Source organism: Camelus ferus, chromosome 1, assembly GCF_009834535.1.
Source record: "Camelus ferus isolate YT-003-E chromosome 1, BCGSAC_Cfer_1.0, whole genome shotgun sequence".
Taxonomy (NCBI): domain Eukaryota; kingdom Metazoa; phylum Chordata; class Mammalia; order Artiodactyla; family Camelidae; genus Camelus; species Camelus ferus.
This window is the reverse complement of record NC_045696.1, coordinates 26,605,596-26,623,498: the sequence shown is the minus strand read 5'-3', so window position 1 is coordinate 26,623,498 and position 17,903 is coordinate 26,605,596. Positions and strand designations below refer to the sequence as shown.

The 17,903-nt window shown below is 36.2% G+C and overlaps 1 long non-coding RNA gene across 4 annotated transcripts in view; it reads left to right on the top strand.

The window, feature by feature from the left end:
* The window catches only part of LOC106729483, a 299,753-nt gene that overhangs the window by 177,323 nt on the left and 104,527 nt on the right, over window positions 1-17,903 (top strand). For all 4 annotated transcript variants that reach the window (XR_004323422.1, XR_004323425.1, XR_001365896.2 and 1 more), the window contains 2 exons: window positions 1,112-1,169; window positions 9,022-9,125. This is a non-coding gene — a long non-coding RNA (uncharacterized LOC106729483). The remainder of the gene's footprint in view (window positions 1-1,111; window positions 1,170-9,021; window positions 9,126-17,903) is intronic.

The window sequence follows — 17,903 nt, the reverse complement described above, 5'->3', positions numbered from 1 at the left end:
AATGTTATTATAAAACATTGTCATAGTACCAATTCAAAGCATTCAAAATTTTTATTCATTTTTAAAATTTACGTATAGTAAAACTTAGGCTTTTGGGGGGGGTGGAGCTGGCTTTTGGTTTCATTAATTTTCTCTAATTGTTTACCTAATTTGACATTCATTTTTTTCATTCTTGTCATTTTAAGTTTTATGTTTTTATTTATGCAGGATTAATTTGCTTTCCTTTTATACTTCTTGAGATAGAAGCTTAGAACATTGATATTGGCATTTCCCCCTTCTAATAAAGCATTTACAAATTTATCCTAAGCACTTCTTTAGCTATATCCCACAAATTTTGATATGCTATGCTTTTAATACTATTCAGGATAAAATATTTTCTAACCTCTCTTGAGTTCTTATCTTACTAATGAAGTTTACAGAACTGAAATGCTTAATTTCCAAATATATTGGCAATTTTTATATATCTTTTTATAATATATATCTCTAATTTAATATTTTGATGTTATCATAAGTATAATTTTAAGTTTTATTTTCCAGATTTTCATTGCTAGAATATAAAAACCCAGTTGAACTTGATATATTGTTGTTTATTCCAGTGATTTTGCTAAACTGAAATACTTGTTCTAGTAGTCTATGATTCCTGTACAGTAAACTACACATACTTCAGATGTACAATTTGATGAATTTTGATAGTTGTATACACCAATGAAACCACCACCACAATCAAGACAGTTACTATTTCCATCACTCCCCAAGAAGTGCAAATTTCAAACTTACATTTCTTAGTATTTTCTGTGTTCGTATCATGTTTTCTGCAAAGAAAGACAGTTTTACTCCATTCTTTCCAGTTTGTATTCCTCTTAGGTGTCATAGAACACATTCGGTATAATTTCCACCTTTTAAAATCTTCCACCCTTTTAAATGTGGTGTGTCTTATGGCCTCATACATATCTATTATGGTGAGTATTTCATGCACACTTGAAAAGGACATGTATTTTGTCGTTGCTGAATGGGGTGTTTTCTAAATGTCAATTAGATCATGTTAGGTAATAATGTCCACATCTTCTAGATTCTTTCTGATTTTTTTTTCTGCTTGTTCTGTCAATTACAGAAAGAAGAGAGCTGTAGCCTCCAACTCTAACTGGGGAAGTGTCTGTTTCTCCTTTCAGGTATGTCCAGTTTTACCTCAAGTACTTTTAAGCAGTTCTACCATGCATATACTCTTTAGGATTGTCATGTTTTACATATACACATTTTTTTTAATTGAAGTATAGTTATAGTTAGTTTGCAATGTTGCATCAACTTCTGGTGTACAGCATAACGCTTCAGCCATACATGAACATACATATAAATTAACCTTTTTATTTTTTATAAAATGTCTGCTTATCCCTGATTACACCGCTTTCCCTAAATTTGATTTTGTCTGATATTCACACAGTCAACTCAGCTCTCTTATGTTTTGTATTTGCATGGTTTCATTTTTTTCTATCCTTTTACTCTTAACTTACTATGTGTTTGAATTTAAAGTGTATTTTTCCTTAATGAACACAGATTTATGCTGTTTTTTAATGTCTGAAAAGAGCTGTTTCATACATTTTGCCCAGTTTTCTGTTTGTTTCCATTGGGGTGATATGTCCAGTGCCATTATTTCCTCATGGCAGAATTTCTTCTATACATTTTTGTCCTGTGGTTCGTTGTGTGCGTGGCATTTAGTCTATACGCATTGTCACCTTCATGTTAATGACCACCAGACATACACTTTTCTTATTCTTGGCAATGCCTCTTTACACATTGAATAAAACCATTTGCATTCTGTTTTGTGATTCGAGGTAAAATGACTACTGCCAGTATAGAAATGGCATTTAGCATCACAACGCATTTATAAAAACCTCTCGGGACTAAAATACGTATCTATCTACATACTTCAAAATATGAACCATAGTGGGGATGAAAATCTCAGTTCCTCCATCCATGAAATACAAGCAAAGAAAGCAGAGTATTTCTTAAATAAATGACACGTACCTCCAACACTGAATTATAAGTTGATGATCAAAAATTGCTGGCACCTAATTCCAAATGAAAAACTAAATAATTAAGTATACACTTAAATGTTAAACATTAATTTCTTTTCATGTCTGATATTCAGATGTACAGAATGAAGTCTCAGTTATATTAATAATTTGGTGGAACTTATATTAAAAAGCTTGTGGTAAAATTTTTATTAAGAGGAGTAATATAATCACATACAATTTATGGCTTAAAATGTTTCATATCACTATAATTGGATGTGTCAAATTTTATTTAAGCCTGATAGTATGGTTTCTGTATTTTATAATTCTTTTTGAACTGAGCTACCAAATTTATTCTATAAAGATTACTTTTTTCCAAATTTGTGCCTTAAACATTACTAAACTATATTTTCTCGATTTTAACAAAAGTTCTTAATGAGTGAATCTCTAAATGTTAGAAAAGTCTACTGATTTGTCATTCCTTTCATCTTTACATATTGATAACATACTCCCTTAATTACCATTTGTGTAGTGTCTACAACATTTTTTTAGTAGAAGTTGATTTCTTTCCACCCTGAGACTGATTTCTAGGTTACTTTATACAACATTGGTTGGCAACACACATAAACGTCCAGGTAGATATAGATCATTATTTTAAATTCAACCTATTATATCCCACCAAACTTTCACTGCATACAGTTATTATTACAAAATTTACCTGTTGTGGATTATCTACTATCATCAACAAAGAGAATGTGATATACAAAAAAAATAGGTAATCATACCTCAATTTCAGCCACAAAGAACAGTTTTTGTATAGAATTTAATGTGGTCTTCATAGAGAGAAATTTAACTGATGAAATAGTCAAGTTCTATGAAACCTAGAATTTCTTACATAAATGTATCTGTATTTTACCTAGCGCCTATAATTTTATGGGAAAATGAACTGGGTGTGTGGAAACAGATCAGAATTGTTGGGTGAAGGGAATTTTTAAGCAATATTTTTTATTTTGAAATATTGTAAGCTAGAGAAAGGCTTAAACATTACTATTATTTTAATAAATATCACCTACAAATTCAAATTTTTTCCATACTCATATTAAATTTTTTACTGAATAAAATTCTGGAGATAAGCTGAATTCTTTTATGTACCCCTAATGAACACCATTCCATTTCCCTCTTCCTCCCAAGAGGTAAACACTCCCTTGACTTGCTATTTGTCATTTCCAAGCATATTTTCTAATACTAGACAACATATACATGTATGAATCAACATGTATATATTCTTTGGGTCATATTTTTAAAGTTCTATAAATAGTATTATACATATTCACAATTCTATAACTTGCTTTTTTTCTTAAGTAGATATTTATGATTTATGTAGCTTTGATTAATTAATTTAACTGCTATATACTATTCCAATTATATGACTCTAAAACAACATATTCATCAATTCTCCTATTGCTGGACATTCTTGTGATTTCCAGCTTTTCACCATTATAGAAAATGCTAAAATGAACATTCTTGTGAGGCCCTTCTTTCAAGTATATCTGAAAGTGCAGTGCTGAGCGAGGTTATGTCCATTTTCAATATTTCTAAAAATAACCAAAGGAATTATGCAAATTTACAAGACCACTAGCAGTGAAGAAAGGTCAATAGAATATTTTTATAGATTGATTTTAATGGAAATCAAAAATCAAATTAATACTTTAGTCATATTTTGTTTATTATTTACAGGGACTCAAATGACATTTCTATATAAGTATTTCAGTAAATTTAAGTATTTAAGAGTGTTTCAGGAAAACTTTGACATGATCTTATGGTACATGTTATTATAGCACCTGAATCTTAGTTATTAGCAGTTAATTATTGGTCATATGTTCAGAACTCTCCTTGATTCAATAATCATTGTTTAACCATTCAAATAAGGTGTTAGAACCCTTTTCTCCTGGCTATCTTGTTTCTATTTCTTCCATAACAGTCTCAATAATAAACATTTTTCCTGAGACTACTACCCACACTAAAAGTACCCTCATATCACTTTAATTTTTCATGATAACTTCTGAAAGCACCGAGTGGAAAGTTTCATTCTGCTGAGCACAACCTGCTGACTTCCCAGTGTCATGCTACATTTCCTTCACACCAGGCTACTCACTTGATTTGTGTTTCTTGTAATCTCAGGTTGCTCCTGTGCCATCTCTCGTCTCCTGAGATGGATGCTGTCTTCTCTTTCCACATCACCTTCCCCATGAATTCCATGTGCAGCAAAAGAAAAAAAAAAGATTAGAGGGACCCCTGAGGACTTTATTCCTTATTATGATCCAATCATTTGCTGCAGTGACAAATAATTTATCAATATTATACAGGTCCTCTCCTGATCTGATTGATCAATCATTCCCAACTTAGACATTTTAACTACAAGGGAGATAAATATTGAAAAGATCTGATCTTGCACCAGACATCTGAATGCATTTTCTTGGGTGTATTATTGTCTTAACATTATAATGGCTAAGAAATTGAATACATTATTTATATTAGCATAATTTCAATTCAATACTTTGAAAGAGATTTTAGATTCCTAAATATGTAAGCATGCAAGGACCACTGAAACTCATTACACCAGCAAGATGACTCACTGTTATCATTCTTTGTGATCTACACACTTGTCTACATTATGTACATTAGTCCACAAAGAATTCACTCAACAAACTTTCATAAGCTGGTGGACTATACCATCATCACATACTGAACAATGTAGCAAGTCATTATGATAATGATCTGATTGAAAAAAAGCGAATAGACATTCTTAAAATGTCTTTTCCACAACTATGTTGTGTGGATGTTTCTTATGTTTCCAGATAAATAATATTTTGTATTTCAGAAAATTAAACTCTTAACCACTATGTAATGCAGTTTATGGTTTTGAGTTGTGCTCTGGAGCCTGATTGCCTGAAAGAAATTTTGTCAATACCTAACAAAACTACATATGGTGCAATTATCTTTTTACCCAGAAACCCCACTTCTAAGAATCTACCCTAAAGGTAAGGCTCAAACAATATGGAAATGAACATATACACATGGTTGTTCATTCCAGCAATGTTTATAGTTACAAAATACTGGGAACTATCTCAAAACTCACATATGGGAGAATGGTTGAGTAAGTTATGGTACAGTCACAGAATGGAGTACAATACAAACGTTCTTTGTGAAATGATGGAGGAAATTTCCATGATATATTGTTAAGTGAGAAAAGCAAATTGCAAAAGAACAGCCTACCCTTCTTGTAAGAAAGAAAGAATGTAAGAAAATACATTTATCTACTTATTTGTGCAGAATAAATGCAGAAAGAACAAAAATAGAAACTCAAGAAATTTGTTACCTATAAGAGTTGGCTGAGAAAGGGATGGAATGCAGGAAATTCTCTCTCTGACTCTTTCTTATACAGATGCATGTGATAGCATTTGGACATATCCACATAATCCAGGATACTCTCTTCATCTCAAACCCAGAATATAATCATGTTTTGAGCTATGTAAGGTCACATTTATAGGTTCCAGAAATTAGGACATGGATACCTTTTGGGGGGCCATTTTTCAGATTCCCATAATATTCATGAGTCCATACCAATGTAAATAATTACATAAATTGAGAAGGGGCAGACTTTCATTAAAGACAAATTCAAATTTTACAAAATATAAAAGAAATGAAGGAAATAGAAAATCACCATAGGCAAACACTACAGTAATAACTGTTGCAGAAAATAAATTCCACTAATATATGCTTACATCAGGGGGCAAAAGTTTGAAGAAAAAGAGATATTTGCATAGTCTCAAAATATTTCTCTGAAGTATCTGCCTTATCAATTACAAAGTAAAACATAATAATTTTATGTGAGAAACTTAGCAGACACCACTATAACCAAGAGATCAATGACTAGACATACCAACACTACCTGCCCTCAGGATAGATGCCCCAAAAAAGAGACAATAACATTTTTGTGGTATTCTTGCCAAAATGCATAACCTCAATCTAATCATGAGCAAATATCAGACAAACCCAAATTGAAAGACATGCTAAAAAATAACTGGCCAGTCCTTATCCAAATACCAAGGTTATGAAACACAAGGAGTGACTGAAGAACTGTCTCAGATTGGAGGAGACTTAAGAGTCAAAATCAATGCAATGTGAGATCCTAAATTGTTTCCTGGAACATAGGACAATAATAGTGAAAAAACTGGTGAAACTGGAACATGACCTGTAGTTTAGTTAATAGTATTGTACTAATATTAATTTCCTCATTTTGATAATTATATAACGGCTCTGTAATTTTTTAATGTCAGAGGAAAGGTATATGTGAATGCTCTGCACTAACTTTGCAGTATTTCTTTAATTCTAAAATTATTGGAAAATAGCAAGTAAAAAGAATGAAAGGAAAGGAAAAGGAAGAGAAGGGAAGGGAAGAAGGGAGAAAGGACAGAAGGAAGATTAAAAGGAGGGATGGATGGATGGAAGGGAGGAAGGAAGACAATTTCCCTCTTAAATAAATACATTTCAGTGGGCCCAACTGCTGGACCTAAGACATGCCCAATGGCCTCAACTTCTGGCTGGTCAGCCATGTTGATACAGGTTTGCTCTTCAATGTGCTACACTTTAACAAAGGACCCATCATCATCCTACTCATTAAGTAAATAAATGGATGGATGGATGGATGGAAAAATAAACAAATAACAAGCAAGGAAACAAACTGTTCTTGTTGCCAGGCAACGTCTAAAACAGAAATCCTCACTTCTTTGCTGAATCCATTTTATGCCTGAACTGTTGTTTTTAACAAACTCTTATTTGAACATGATTTGAATTATGGGTGAAATGCCCTTAGAGACATTTCTAATTAATTTATAATAATGATCTTATTATTTTATTTTTCTGATTACCAAAGTAATACGTATATGATTTCTTAAATAATTTTTTAAAAGAAATACGTGAATAGAAATGGACTGTCTTTACCAGAGTCAGCCACAAGAAAGGTCAGATGTGTGTTTCTTGCATCTTCTGGTAACCAAAAACCATAATACTACATTTTGCTTCAAAATCTTCCCTGTCTCAGATTGGTCACATCTCAATATTGTCTTGTCAAAGTGTCCTGCTTCAGCCCAGATCACATGTCTCTAATCATGTATTATTGTTACAGTTATTTGGGGAATCTTCCAAGGGACAAGTGGATGTTGACGAGTCCAAACTTGTTCTCCTCACCACACAACAAGCCAGTAAATTGGGAGATGAGGTGTTGGGGCAAGGAATAACAACTTCATTTAGAAAGGCAGCAGATAGAGAAGATGGGAGGAATCATGCCCTGAAGAACCATCTTACCTAAGTCAGAATTCAGGCTCCTTTTATACTAAAAAGGGGAAATGGTTTGTTTGTTGCAAACTTCTTGGTGTTGGAATTCTTTATTCTTATAGTGTCCACATAGTTCAGGATCACAGTATTCCTGTAAACCTCCAACAAGAAAAATGTTATTCTCTGTGTTGCAGCTTTTTACTTCTATATGAATGGGAAAGTTTTATACCCTTGGAGGTCAGAGCCTTAAGAACGGGCTCTCCTGTATATTTCAGGCTACAGGCAAACTTCTTGTACAAAAGGTGCAGAACCAGCAAGACTAAGCCCAGGAAACAGAGCCCAGGGTTAGAGCTAAAGGAACAGATCTAATACGGAGTCAGATTTGTTCTTCCTTATTTCATGGAGGCAGAGGTTTCCTGTGCTAAATTCTGTGTCTCTACTCCTGTATGCCATGGTGCTGTAAGGTGCCGTCTACAAGGAACCTTGCTGACTTTCAAGCACATACACTTTCTTCATTGTCACCAACCACCTGCAACTCCTAGACCCTCAGGAAAGAAATGAAGCTTTTGACATAGAGAATAATCCCCTTACGTTTATCTCTGGGTGTCAACTCACCAGGTGGTAAAAATTGGAGAAATTGTTCTGGACTCTTCAGGTCTCAGACACTGACTGGGTTGTCTTTATGGACTGAAAGGGAAGTAATACTAGGAAAAGATGCAAGACTTTGATACAAAAGATCCATCTAAGTGGCAGTTGCGTTTCCTTGGGGCCCAGGAACCCTATGATGGACACGTGGGCTTTAACTGCATATTCTCCTAGATAGATGCCAGACCAAAGGCTACAGAACCATCTGGTTACTGTCCCTTAATTTGAATGCAATCTTTGCAAATATTTCAGTCTACTTTGCGTATTCAAAATCCTTCTGGCTGGTATTCTTTCCAAGAAGCAAAACGACAGAGTTACTGCATCAGTTCAAAGGAACACTCTTTTGTAGTGAGTTAATTTAACAACACTTAAATACTGAATTCTTGTGATGCATAACTTACACCATGATTTCAAGGAACTTGTTTTAAAGTCCTGAGGACTTACAAAATGACCTCCTAAAAAGCATTATAGGAATATAGCCTTTTTTTTTTTCACCAAGGGCAAACTTGGTGAAAGATGTTTTCCAGCATATATTTTAGTGATACACTAAGAGCACATCCTAGGCATCCTCTACTAAAGTGTAAAATGAAATCAGTTTGTTGGAATCTTTTTATAACGTTTTGAAATTAAGTATCTACCTGATCCAGTCAGCTGTAAGCTAGACGCTTTACATTTACTGCCTTGTTTAATTCCATAGTGGTGCTGAATTGTCTGAAGGTTAAAGATTTGTTCAAGGTCATACAGCTAGTCAGAGGCAGAACCAGCTCTTTTACTACAAAATCTCTTCTCTTTCTCTTTCCCTTGCCCACTATCTTCCATCATCACCTACGCTGCGCTCATTGTAGTTGGTATGTTTTTCAAGTAGAAAAATGCAAACAAAAGACAGGTAAATGAGATTATGTCCATGCAAAGAATATCCAGTTTCTCCTTCTTCAGTCCAGTTTCTACAAAAAAACTAGAGTGAACTCTGCGCCATTCCTGAGTGTTGGTCAGTGTTGGCAGTTCCCTAAATCTCTCTCACGCTCTGCAGTCTTCCAGAGTCCAGAGGATGGGATGACAGAAGTTTCTATTGAAATCCAAGTGAGTCCTGTTGGTTGTGGCCTTGCCAATACATACAAGATACAAGCAATGAAGGTAAGCTCATTTCTAAAGTGGATACAAACTGGCCTAATGTTTCATACAGTTAAAAGGAGGTAAAAGCAAAAAACAAAGATCCAGGCAAACTTAACCAAGGCATTAATCCTTTTGCTTTCAATGTATAGTAGCATTTCCCAAAAACTATGGATGGGGGGGATTATTGAATATTACACAGTTTGGTCATAATCAGATGCATTTGACTCTGCCTTAGTTTAGTGATATTCAATGCCCTTTTTTTTTAAGGACACCTGTGGTTAACTGCTTCTACCTTATGTTGCTTGGGTACATTTCCTTTAAACACAGGGTTTTATTCTAATAAATGTGCAGGTGGAACAATAAAAAGCCTGATATTGTGGTAAGTAAATACTTCCTGGGGAATAAGCTGTCCCCATCTTTGCAATGAATGTGTGCTTAAACAGAAAACTTCACTCAGTCGGTTTGTGGCATCTGGGTTATGTTAGTTCATTTAATGTGGGCATGCAGTTTACTGTCATGGGGGAGTTTATGCACCATATAACCAAATCATCCCTAAGAGTTATACCATTCCTTAAAATGAAATAAGTATATACAGTGTTTCCTAGCAGATCTTTCTGCGGTACATATAAATTTGCCATTTTGTTAGCCATTTCAAAGTGTGGGAGAAAAACCAGCAGCTGTACTTTTAAGGGTGGGTGCACTTGAAATAAAGAGAAATTTAGATAGAATATGAGGAGAGGGAGCTGAACTAACGATTTAAAATTTATCAGAACATGATAGGAGTCCTCATTAACCACTCTGAGCTATTTGTAATAAATTAACTCGAGTAATTTTTGATTGTGTTATATTTCATCATGTTGCTCTAATTCCTGGCAAATCCATCTTGATTGTTTTGCTCTGCAAAGTGTTTTATTAATGTCCCTTTTAACATTCTCCACATTGCTAGTAGCAGCTTAGACTTATTAAAAATGATTACATTTCTACTTTTAGCTTTTTACAGAAATTTAACATTTGGATTCTAAGATGTCTCTGTCTAAATGTGCAACATTGATACCTTTATCTAATCTATCCCTTGGAGAAAATCAATCAGCTGAATTACATTCCTCTTTACAGGAAAAATGTATTATTAAATTCACGAGACCCCACTGTGTTACAAGAAACCATGTATCATATCCATATCTCTTTGTATAGATATACCATTTACAAGCAAACAAGCAGATAACAGACTGTGTAACTTAGAAAACACTTAATGTCTTTGCCTTACATCTTGTGGAATATGGCGTAATGAGAATGATATTAACCTTAGCACAGAGATTTTAATTCAAATCTCAACTTCACCACTAACAAACTTTGTAATCTTGGACTTTATCTGTTTATTTATTTATTTAATCAATTTAAGCATCAGATTCTTTACCTATGAAAATTATTAAGGTATAATATGCAGGATTGTCTGTAGATTTTAAAATGACAGAGAAAATATTCAACACAGTGATTGGATCATAATAGAGATTAAATAAGCCTTATTTCCCGTTTTCTTCCCTTATTCTGGAGTGTTTAACCTACAGGTTTTCCATTGTGAATACATAGTAATGTTTTTACTTGATTTACTAATCAGCTAAATACACACAATTTGGCCAAATTACTTCAAAAAGTTATAAAGGCATTTTTGGAGAATAATTTAGAAAAATGTGATTTTAATTTTTCAAATCAGCTCCCAACATTTAGCCAATAATTACTGTGTATTATCAGGAATTAAATGAAGTAAAAAGAGCAAAATGATATATATACGTGTGTGTGTATATATATATATATATTATATATAAAAAAACTATTCAACATATGTAATATTACTTATTGATATAGCTTATTTTTTAATTAAACAAAAAATTTATGCACTTGAGAGTGAAAAAAAATACCACAAGAATTCTTACTGTAGTGTTTTTGTTAGTAGTGAAAACTTGAAAGTTATACACCTACACACACATACAGACATAGAGAAAAAAATGCATAGGAATTATTAGGGAGAGGAGGAAACAAGTTTTTCTCATAATATGTTGAGAATACAATCAATTTTTTGCTCCATTTTTGTTAACAGTTAAAAATGGAAAAACACATAGAAAATACATGTAGAAAATAAGTTAAGTTGCTCTTAATAACTTCTATGTGTGATAAGACCTCAAACCTTTCAATAGTCTGAAACATACTGCTTTATTCTCATTAAGATGTCAATTCATCCAAATATGAGCATGAACTAAAAACTGCTCTTAGAATGGGGAGGTGGATTCTGGGGGACTTTCCCTTCTATATTATATGTGTTTCTAATGTTTAGACTTTGTATTGCTTTTGTATTTTAGTATATATTAATATTATCTATAAGAAAAAATATGATTTTCTGAGTAAAAAGAATTTGAGAGCTTGTCCATTAAGGCAAAATAACCAAGGTAGTTTAACTCTATACCTCTTAGTTAATCTACTTTATAAAGTTGTGGAAATAATTTGAAATAATGCATGGGAAACCACTCTGCAATGCATAGTGCTGTCTCATAATTTGAAATCTGAAGATGGATTTGCTTTGAACTGTTGATAAGATTATCTTGCCCACCTCTAATTCCAGGTGGAAGACAGTACAGCAAATGGCTCTGACAGAGATAAGACACTGCCTTCTTAAGCAGCCAGGTTTAACTCCTTCAGAACACGTTCTCTTTATCAGTCAGAGGAAAAAATTCACACTTCAAAAAGAAAAGCTCCAGTAATCCAAAAAAGCTCCTGCATACGATTACATTGCTGGATAAGTCCCACGTAATACTGGCTGTCTGCTTCTTTCTTTGTTTACTCAAATGCATTATTCTCTGTACGTTAGACACTTGCAGATATTCATAGTGATGATCTGGAGGACTGAGGACTGAAGCAAGACAGCCCGGTCCATATAGTTACCTGATTATCATAAAATTATCAAAAAAGCATGGCTAAACCGTGGAGGACTGTGTCAGAGCAGTTTGGCTGATTTACAGTGACTGTTCCCTTCTAGTTTTTCAGCAATGAGCGTGAAAAACTAGGACAGTAGGTGGCAGCTTCCTTAACAGCATTTGGCAGATTGCGGCAGTTAGGACCTAATAAAATAAGTACCATATTAGCTGTACTAATATTTGCTGCCCTTGACCCAAGGAAATTTCCGTAATTATTATCGTGTATTTACATCGCCAGATGAAGTCCTGTATTTGCATTGTGGTTTCAAATGCATACTGATTGTGATTTGATTAGCCATTAGCATACCAAATATGGAATAGCGAGGCTTTGGAAAGGTTGGAGGCTAGATTTCACTGTCCTCACACTGTGGTGATTCATACCTTTTTCTAAAAAAATGTACTCATGGTGGCCTCCAGTGTGTACTCGTTTCAGTTTTTCCTTCCCATAAATGACCCTCTAGGTCTAGACAATAAGGTGTCTCACATCCAATTTCAAAGAGCAGTGCTAAAACTTTTCTATGTATCTATAAGTTGTCTGTATTTGGGATAAATCTCAATTATGATCAGAAAATCAATTATAACTTTCTTAGGAGAGTGAAATTTGAGATTGTTTCTCTTTTTTTTAATTTTATTTATTTATTTACTTTCTTTTGGTGGGGGGAGGAAATTAGGTTGATTTGTTGATTTATTTATTTTTAGAGGAGGTACTGGGGACTGAACCCAGGACCTTGTACATGCCAAGCATGCACCCTACTGCTTGATCTACACTCTACCCACCTGACATTCCTTTCTAAACCTAGTAATGTATAGATCCATAGTATCTTATAAGTTGCTCTCCAGCTTTAGTTTAAGGAACTGGTAGATATTAAAAACACGCTATTTTGGAAAAATTTGAGAACAAATAAAAACTTGGAAGTTATTAAAATGAAATTATAGTTTTTAATTAAATTTGGTACAGCAGAAAATTTTCGAATGTTTTGACTTTAGAGAGCTTACTGTCCAGTAGGGAGGTGCCATCTGAAAAATATTGGTAATAGAAATAGCTAGAATTTATTGCAGACTTACAAGTTCACTACTGTTACTACTACTATAATATCAATACTAATACTAATCAATACTAATAAATGTACTACTACTATGATATCACTAGTAATACAAAAATCTCAGAATGTTTACTGTTTGCTAGGCATCATTCAAGACATTCTGAACATCATCTTTTTTAACCTGTCCACAAGCCCATGAGGTTACCTGCTCTTAACATGGAAGAGGAAACTGAAACTTAGAGATGTTACTTAAGCTAGAAAATGGAAAGATTTGTCTGGTTTGAAGTGTCTAATGAGCAGCAACTTACAGAATTCTAAACAATATATATATAATACAAGGACAAAATACATTCTGCAAGAGTATTTAAGCCAAGGATGTTAATGCCAAAATGGCAGGCAGCTTTACTTGTTCGTTCACTGATGTCCACCAAGTTCCCAGAACTAAATCTTGTAAATAAAAGGTGCTCAATAAAGATATGTGGAATTGAACTGTATCCCAGGGAAATAAGTTTTCATTCTTTAGGCGTAGCGGTTAGGATAGGAGTTGGGAAAGGACGCAGAAGAAATTATCTGAAGAAAGTTTTGAAGGCCTCACTGGCATTAAAGTGTCAATTTTCCTCTTGTCTAATCTCCCACCCATGGCAGCCCTCCTGATTGTAAGGACCATTCAAGCCCTCTTGGAACACTCCTCAGGTTAAGAGAATCTCCAAAACCACTTTATGAGTGTAGTCATGTTTAGGTCGGCAGGCTTAGATTCAGAGTAAGAACATGTCACATATGAGAAACCATGAAGGTCAGTGTTCATGAACTTGAAGGGCTAAGTGGCTGTGCTTGTGGCTGGTAGAAGTTAAATGACAAGAGTAGAGGAGGTTGTGGGACTGTGAAGTGATCGAATTATGTCTCAGAACCATACACTTCGAGAGAGGCAAAGCAGAGAGTGAAAATGCAGTTCTGGTGTTGAAATCACTGAGGAAAGAAGAAGGTCTGGGTAGCTCAGTAAATGACTGTATTAAAAGACAGCAAGGAGCCTTGTGAATGTGAACTGAAGAAAAGAGGGTGGAATGACTGTGTTCTGCCCACTTGCAGGGGGGAAGGAATGTACAAATGCTTTCCATATGGATGCCTGGGGAGCACATTAGACAGTCAAATGTGGTCTGTTTTGGGGGAAAGACAAAGAAATAGAAGTGATATGTAAGAAAAAGTCTGAGAATAAATTCCTTGAGTATATACTGATTAAGTGTCAATACTGTGCCAGTCCCCTTAGCGGGCACTAGGAGTGTAGAAAGGTTTCCATTCTCAAAATAATAAGCATTCCAAAGGGACCAGTTAAGAGGCAAATAAAAAACCAGATACAAATCCAAGGAGTTCAATGATAGCAGGCCTGTGCTAGTCTGTGATCAAGTAGGAAGACGATGTTGGGGAAGGACGAGTCATCTAAATCAGGAAGAGGAAGCAAGCGTTTTGGGAAGTACAATGGGATGGGATGGACAGCTTGCAATACCGAATGAAAGCATAGGATTTAAAAAACGTAAGAAAAATTTATCCTAAGCAAAGATTAGTCAGGCTAATTATGGTATTTGTGCCTGCTAGGTATAATCAGAAAATTACTAATTAGCGAATACCCAGAAAAGCACAGGTATTCAACCATAACTTAATATGATTTGGGGAAAGTTTATCACCCTGGAACAATTTAATTTCTCTACAACAGTCATGCCTAAGAAAGAGCAAAAAATTTAATACATCTGGATTTTAGTAAGGCCTCGGATACAGATTCATATGCCATTTGTCACCAAGAAACTCGGAATATTTTGTAAGGTCAACGTGTAACTTTAGGAAAGTGCATTCCTGTAGGTGATGATGAATGATTCTGTGACAACATAAGCTCACGTATCAAGAGCTGTCCCACTGTGGTCAGTTCTAAGGCCCAGTGCTTTTTATACATTTTATTAATGATTTGGAAGATAGCCTCACCCTCAGCTTAATGAGCACACTGTCTGTTCCCATCCTGGAAGACTGCCAACACTATCAGGCACAAAAATGGAATTCAAATGTCCCTGGTTAATTGGGAACTGCTCCGTCAAAAGTGTGAATTAAACCATAGGGACACACCCTCTATATTTGGGGGCTGAACACTAGCTACTGGAATATAAGCATTAACACATAGCGTAGCCCCAAGAGACAATAACTAAAGACAAGGGAACTCCTTTATTGACCACTATGAATTACAGCAGAAGTCCAGTCCAGGCACCCACAATGCCTACTGTGTCTTAACTGGAGCATGGCTTTTCTCTCATTATAAAGAAGGATTTTATAAAAAAGGTTAATTGATAAAATAAGATCATTAATATGTCAGGTATTTTTTATTCTGAATAATTCTTCATATCCCCTTTGCAAAGAGTAAGGATTCTAGCAATATTTGTTAAATGAATGAATGACTTGAAAAAAGAAACTTAAGAGACAACACATTATGACTGAAGTAAAGTTCACTCATTCCTGTTAATTTATTCATTTAAATGGCACTTACTGTTCTTTTATTATTTTCCAGATATGTATTAGGCACTGAGAATACAGTAATGAGTGAGTCACTGAGCCTGCTCAGAAGGAGCAAACAGCCCAGTAAAAAAAAATGAAAATCAGTATGTACAGTGATATGTAGCAAATACTGTAAGAGATGTATGCCAGAAGCATTATAGGACAACAGAGAAAAAGAAACTATCTAAGCCAAGGCGGCGATGGTGATCTGGCTGGGTAAAATTTGTATAATTAATGATTTGAATTGAAGTTTCAATTGAAACTTGAAGGAGAAGTTATTCCTAACTCTGGTATGTATGTGTGTTTGTATGAATGAGTGCACGTGTGTGTGTGTGTGTGTGAGAGTGTTGGGGGCGGGGAGAGGAGACTTTTCTTTCCACAGAGGAAACAGAATTGGCAGACACATGAAGGATTTTGCTAGGGGATTTACAGACAATCCCTTCTCTCTCGTTCGAAATGATAACACTCAAGACAAGATGGCTTAAATAAAATCAAATGGAATTTAACTTAGGCGTAAGAATTTTTGTCGGTGTTTTAACATTGGAATGGAGTATTCACACAATACTGATATTTGTTCCTAGAGGTCATTAAAATGGAATTTTGAAAGTCTGTTTTTTTATTGAATGAAAGAGTCTTTTATTTCTATAGTGCTTTATTTACAGTTTTCAGAAGGTTCATACACATGATTTTATGTAATCCCATAACAATCTTTTTTTATTCCCCTACTGTTATATTATCCCTCCCCACTTTCCTCTCCCCAATCTATCTTTAGGATGTCAGCTTGATTGCAAAGTAAGAGATACCAGGCTTTGTCCCCCCACAAATGACAATAATGAGACAGCTACCTATAAACAAAAATAGCCCTGGGAGGGCTCAAGGGTCCAACTGAGAACCTACAGCAAAACCATGGAGTAGAAAATGAAGAGTATCCACACAGAAAGGATCAGCAGAGAAATCAGCTCAGTGGAAGTGTCTGGAGATGGCTGGGAACAACATCAGCCATGTGGTGGCATCATCCCGGTCCCCAGCAGCCTCCTGCGTGGAGGACCCAGAAGCCTTTGCCGCTGGGAGCCTCTGGGGTCCCCACAGCACATGAGGACACCCCATGACTTCCACAGCAGAGGGCTCTGCTCTCTTTGTCAGCACTGGCCCTGGACACCTGCTCTGTAGGAGACACTGCATACTGGCAGCCTTTGCACCTGGCGTAGCCAACAGCCACGGCCGCCGTAGCCTCACCAGAGAGGGGCTGCTGCTGGGCTGCCCCCAGAAGGAGCTGCTGTTGTGTTGACCGAAGGCCAGGACTACGGCGCCCTCTCACCCCACACACGCCCAAGGCCCCAGACCTGCAGCTGCTCCACGGAGGGCCGCACTTCAGACCCCAGCTCCACGTGTTCCTGTGCTCAAGGTTTTAGCCCTGAGGCCGTTCTGCACACATCCACACTCTAAACCCAGTGCCACAGCTGCTCCATGCACACCCCAAGCGCCAGGAGCAACAGCACTGTGGTGGAGCCAGCATCCTGGGCCCCAGGGCTCCTGCCGCCCCATGCAGGCCTGTGCTCCGGACCCTGGGCCCATGGCAGCTCGGTGCGAGCCTGTCTCACACCTCGGTGCTGCTTTGGGCCAGCTGGTGCCCTGGACGCCTGAGCTACTGTCACTCTTAACACTTGGGCTTCAAAACCTAGTTTCATGGCTGTTCCACAGGGGTATGCAGATCCAATACCAGTGCCACCACCACCACCACAAGGGTGCCCACAGGCTGGTTCTGGCACCAGGAGGGAACTCCTTGACCACATCCTTCATGGGAGAAAAAGAAATCAGGTGGTCCCCAACAACCCTCAGCACTGCTGCAGATACCCTCAGGCTTGGTCACTGAGGGTCCCTGAAACCTTCACCAACGCTGACCTCAGCTGATAAAGCTAAACAAGGCTGCTGTTGGGCTTTCACAGGAGCTGGAACTAGCACACCGCCTGCCACGCCTACCCCCACCAGCCAGCACCCTTACCTTCACCCACAGGAGAAGCCTTTCTCCCTGAAAACTTGTCCATAAAGTCTAGAAGAGGTGACTCTTCCGGCAAATGCACAGATATCAACCCAAGTCTACAACATGACACCACCAAAGGAACTCAGTAATTTTCCAGTGGCCAACTCCAAGGAGATGGAGATCTAGACATTGCTGAACAGAGCTTGCGAAGTAATTGTTTTGAGGAGGCTCAGCGATCTAAAAAGAAACACAGACAACTCAACAAAATCAGGAAAAA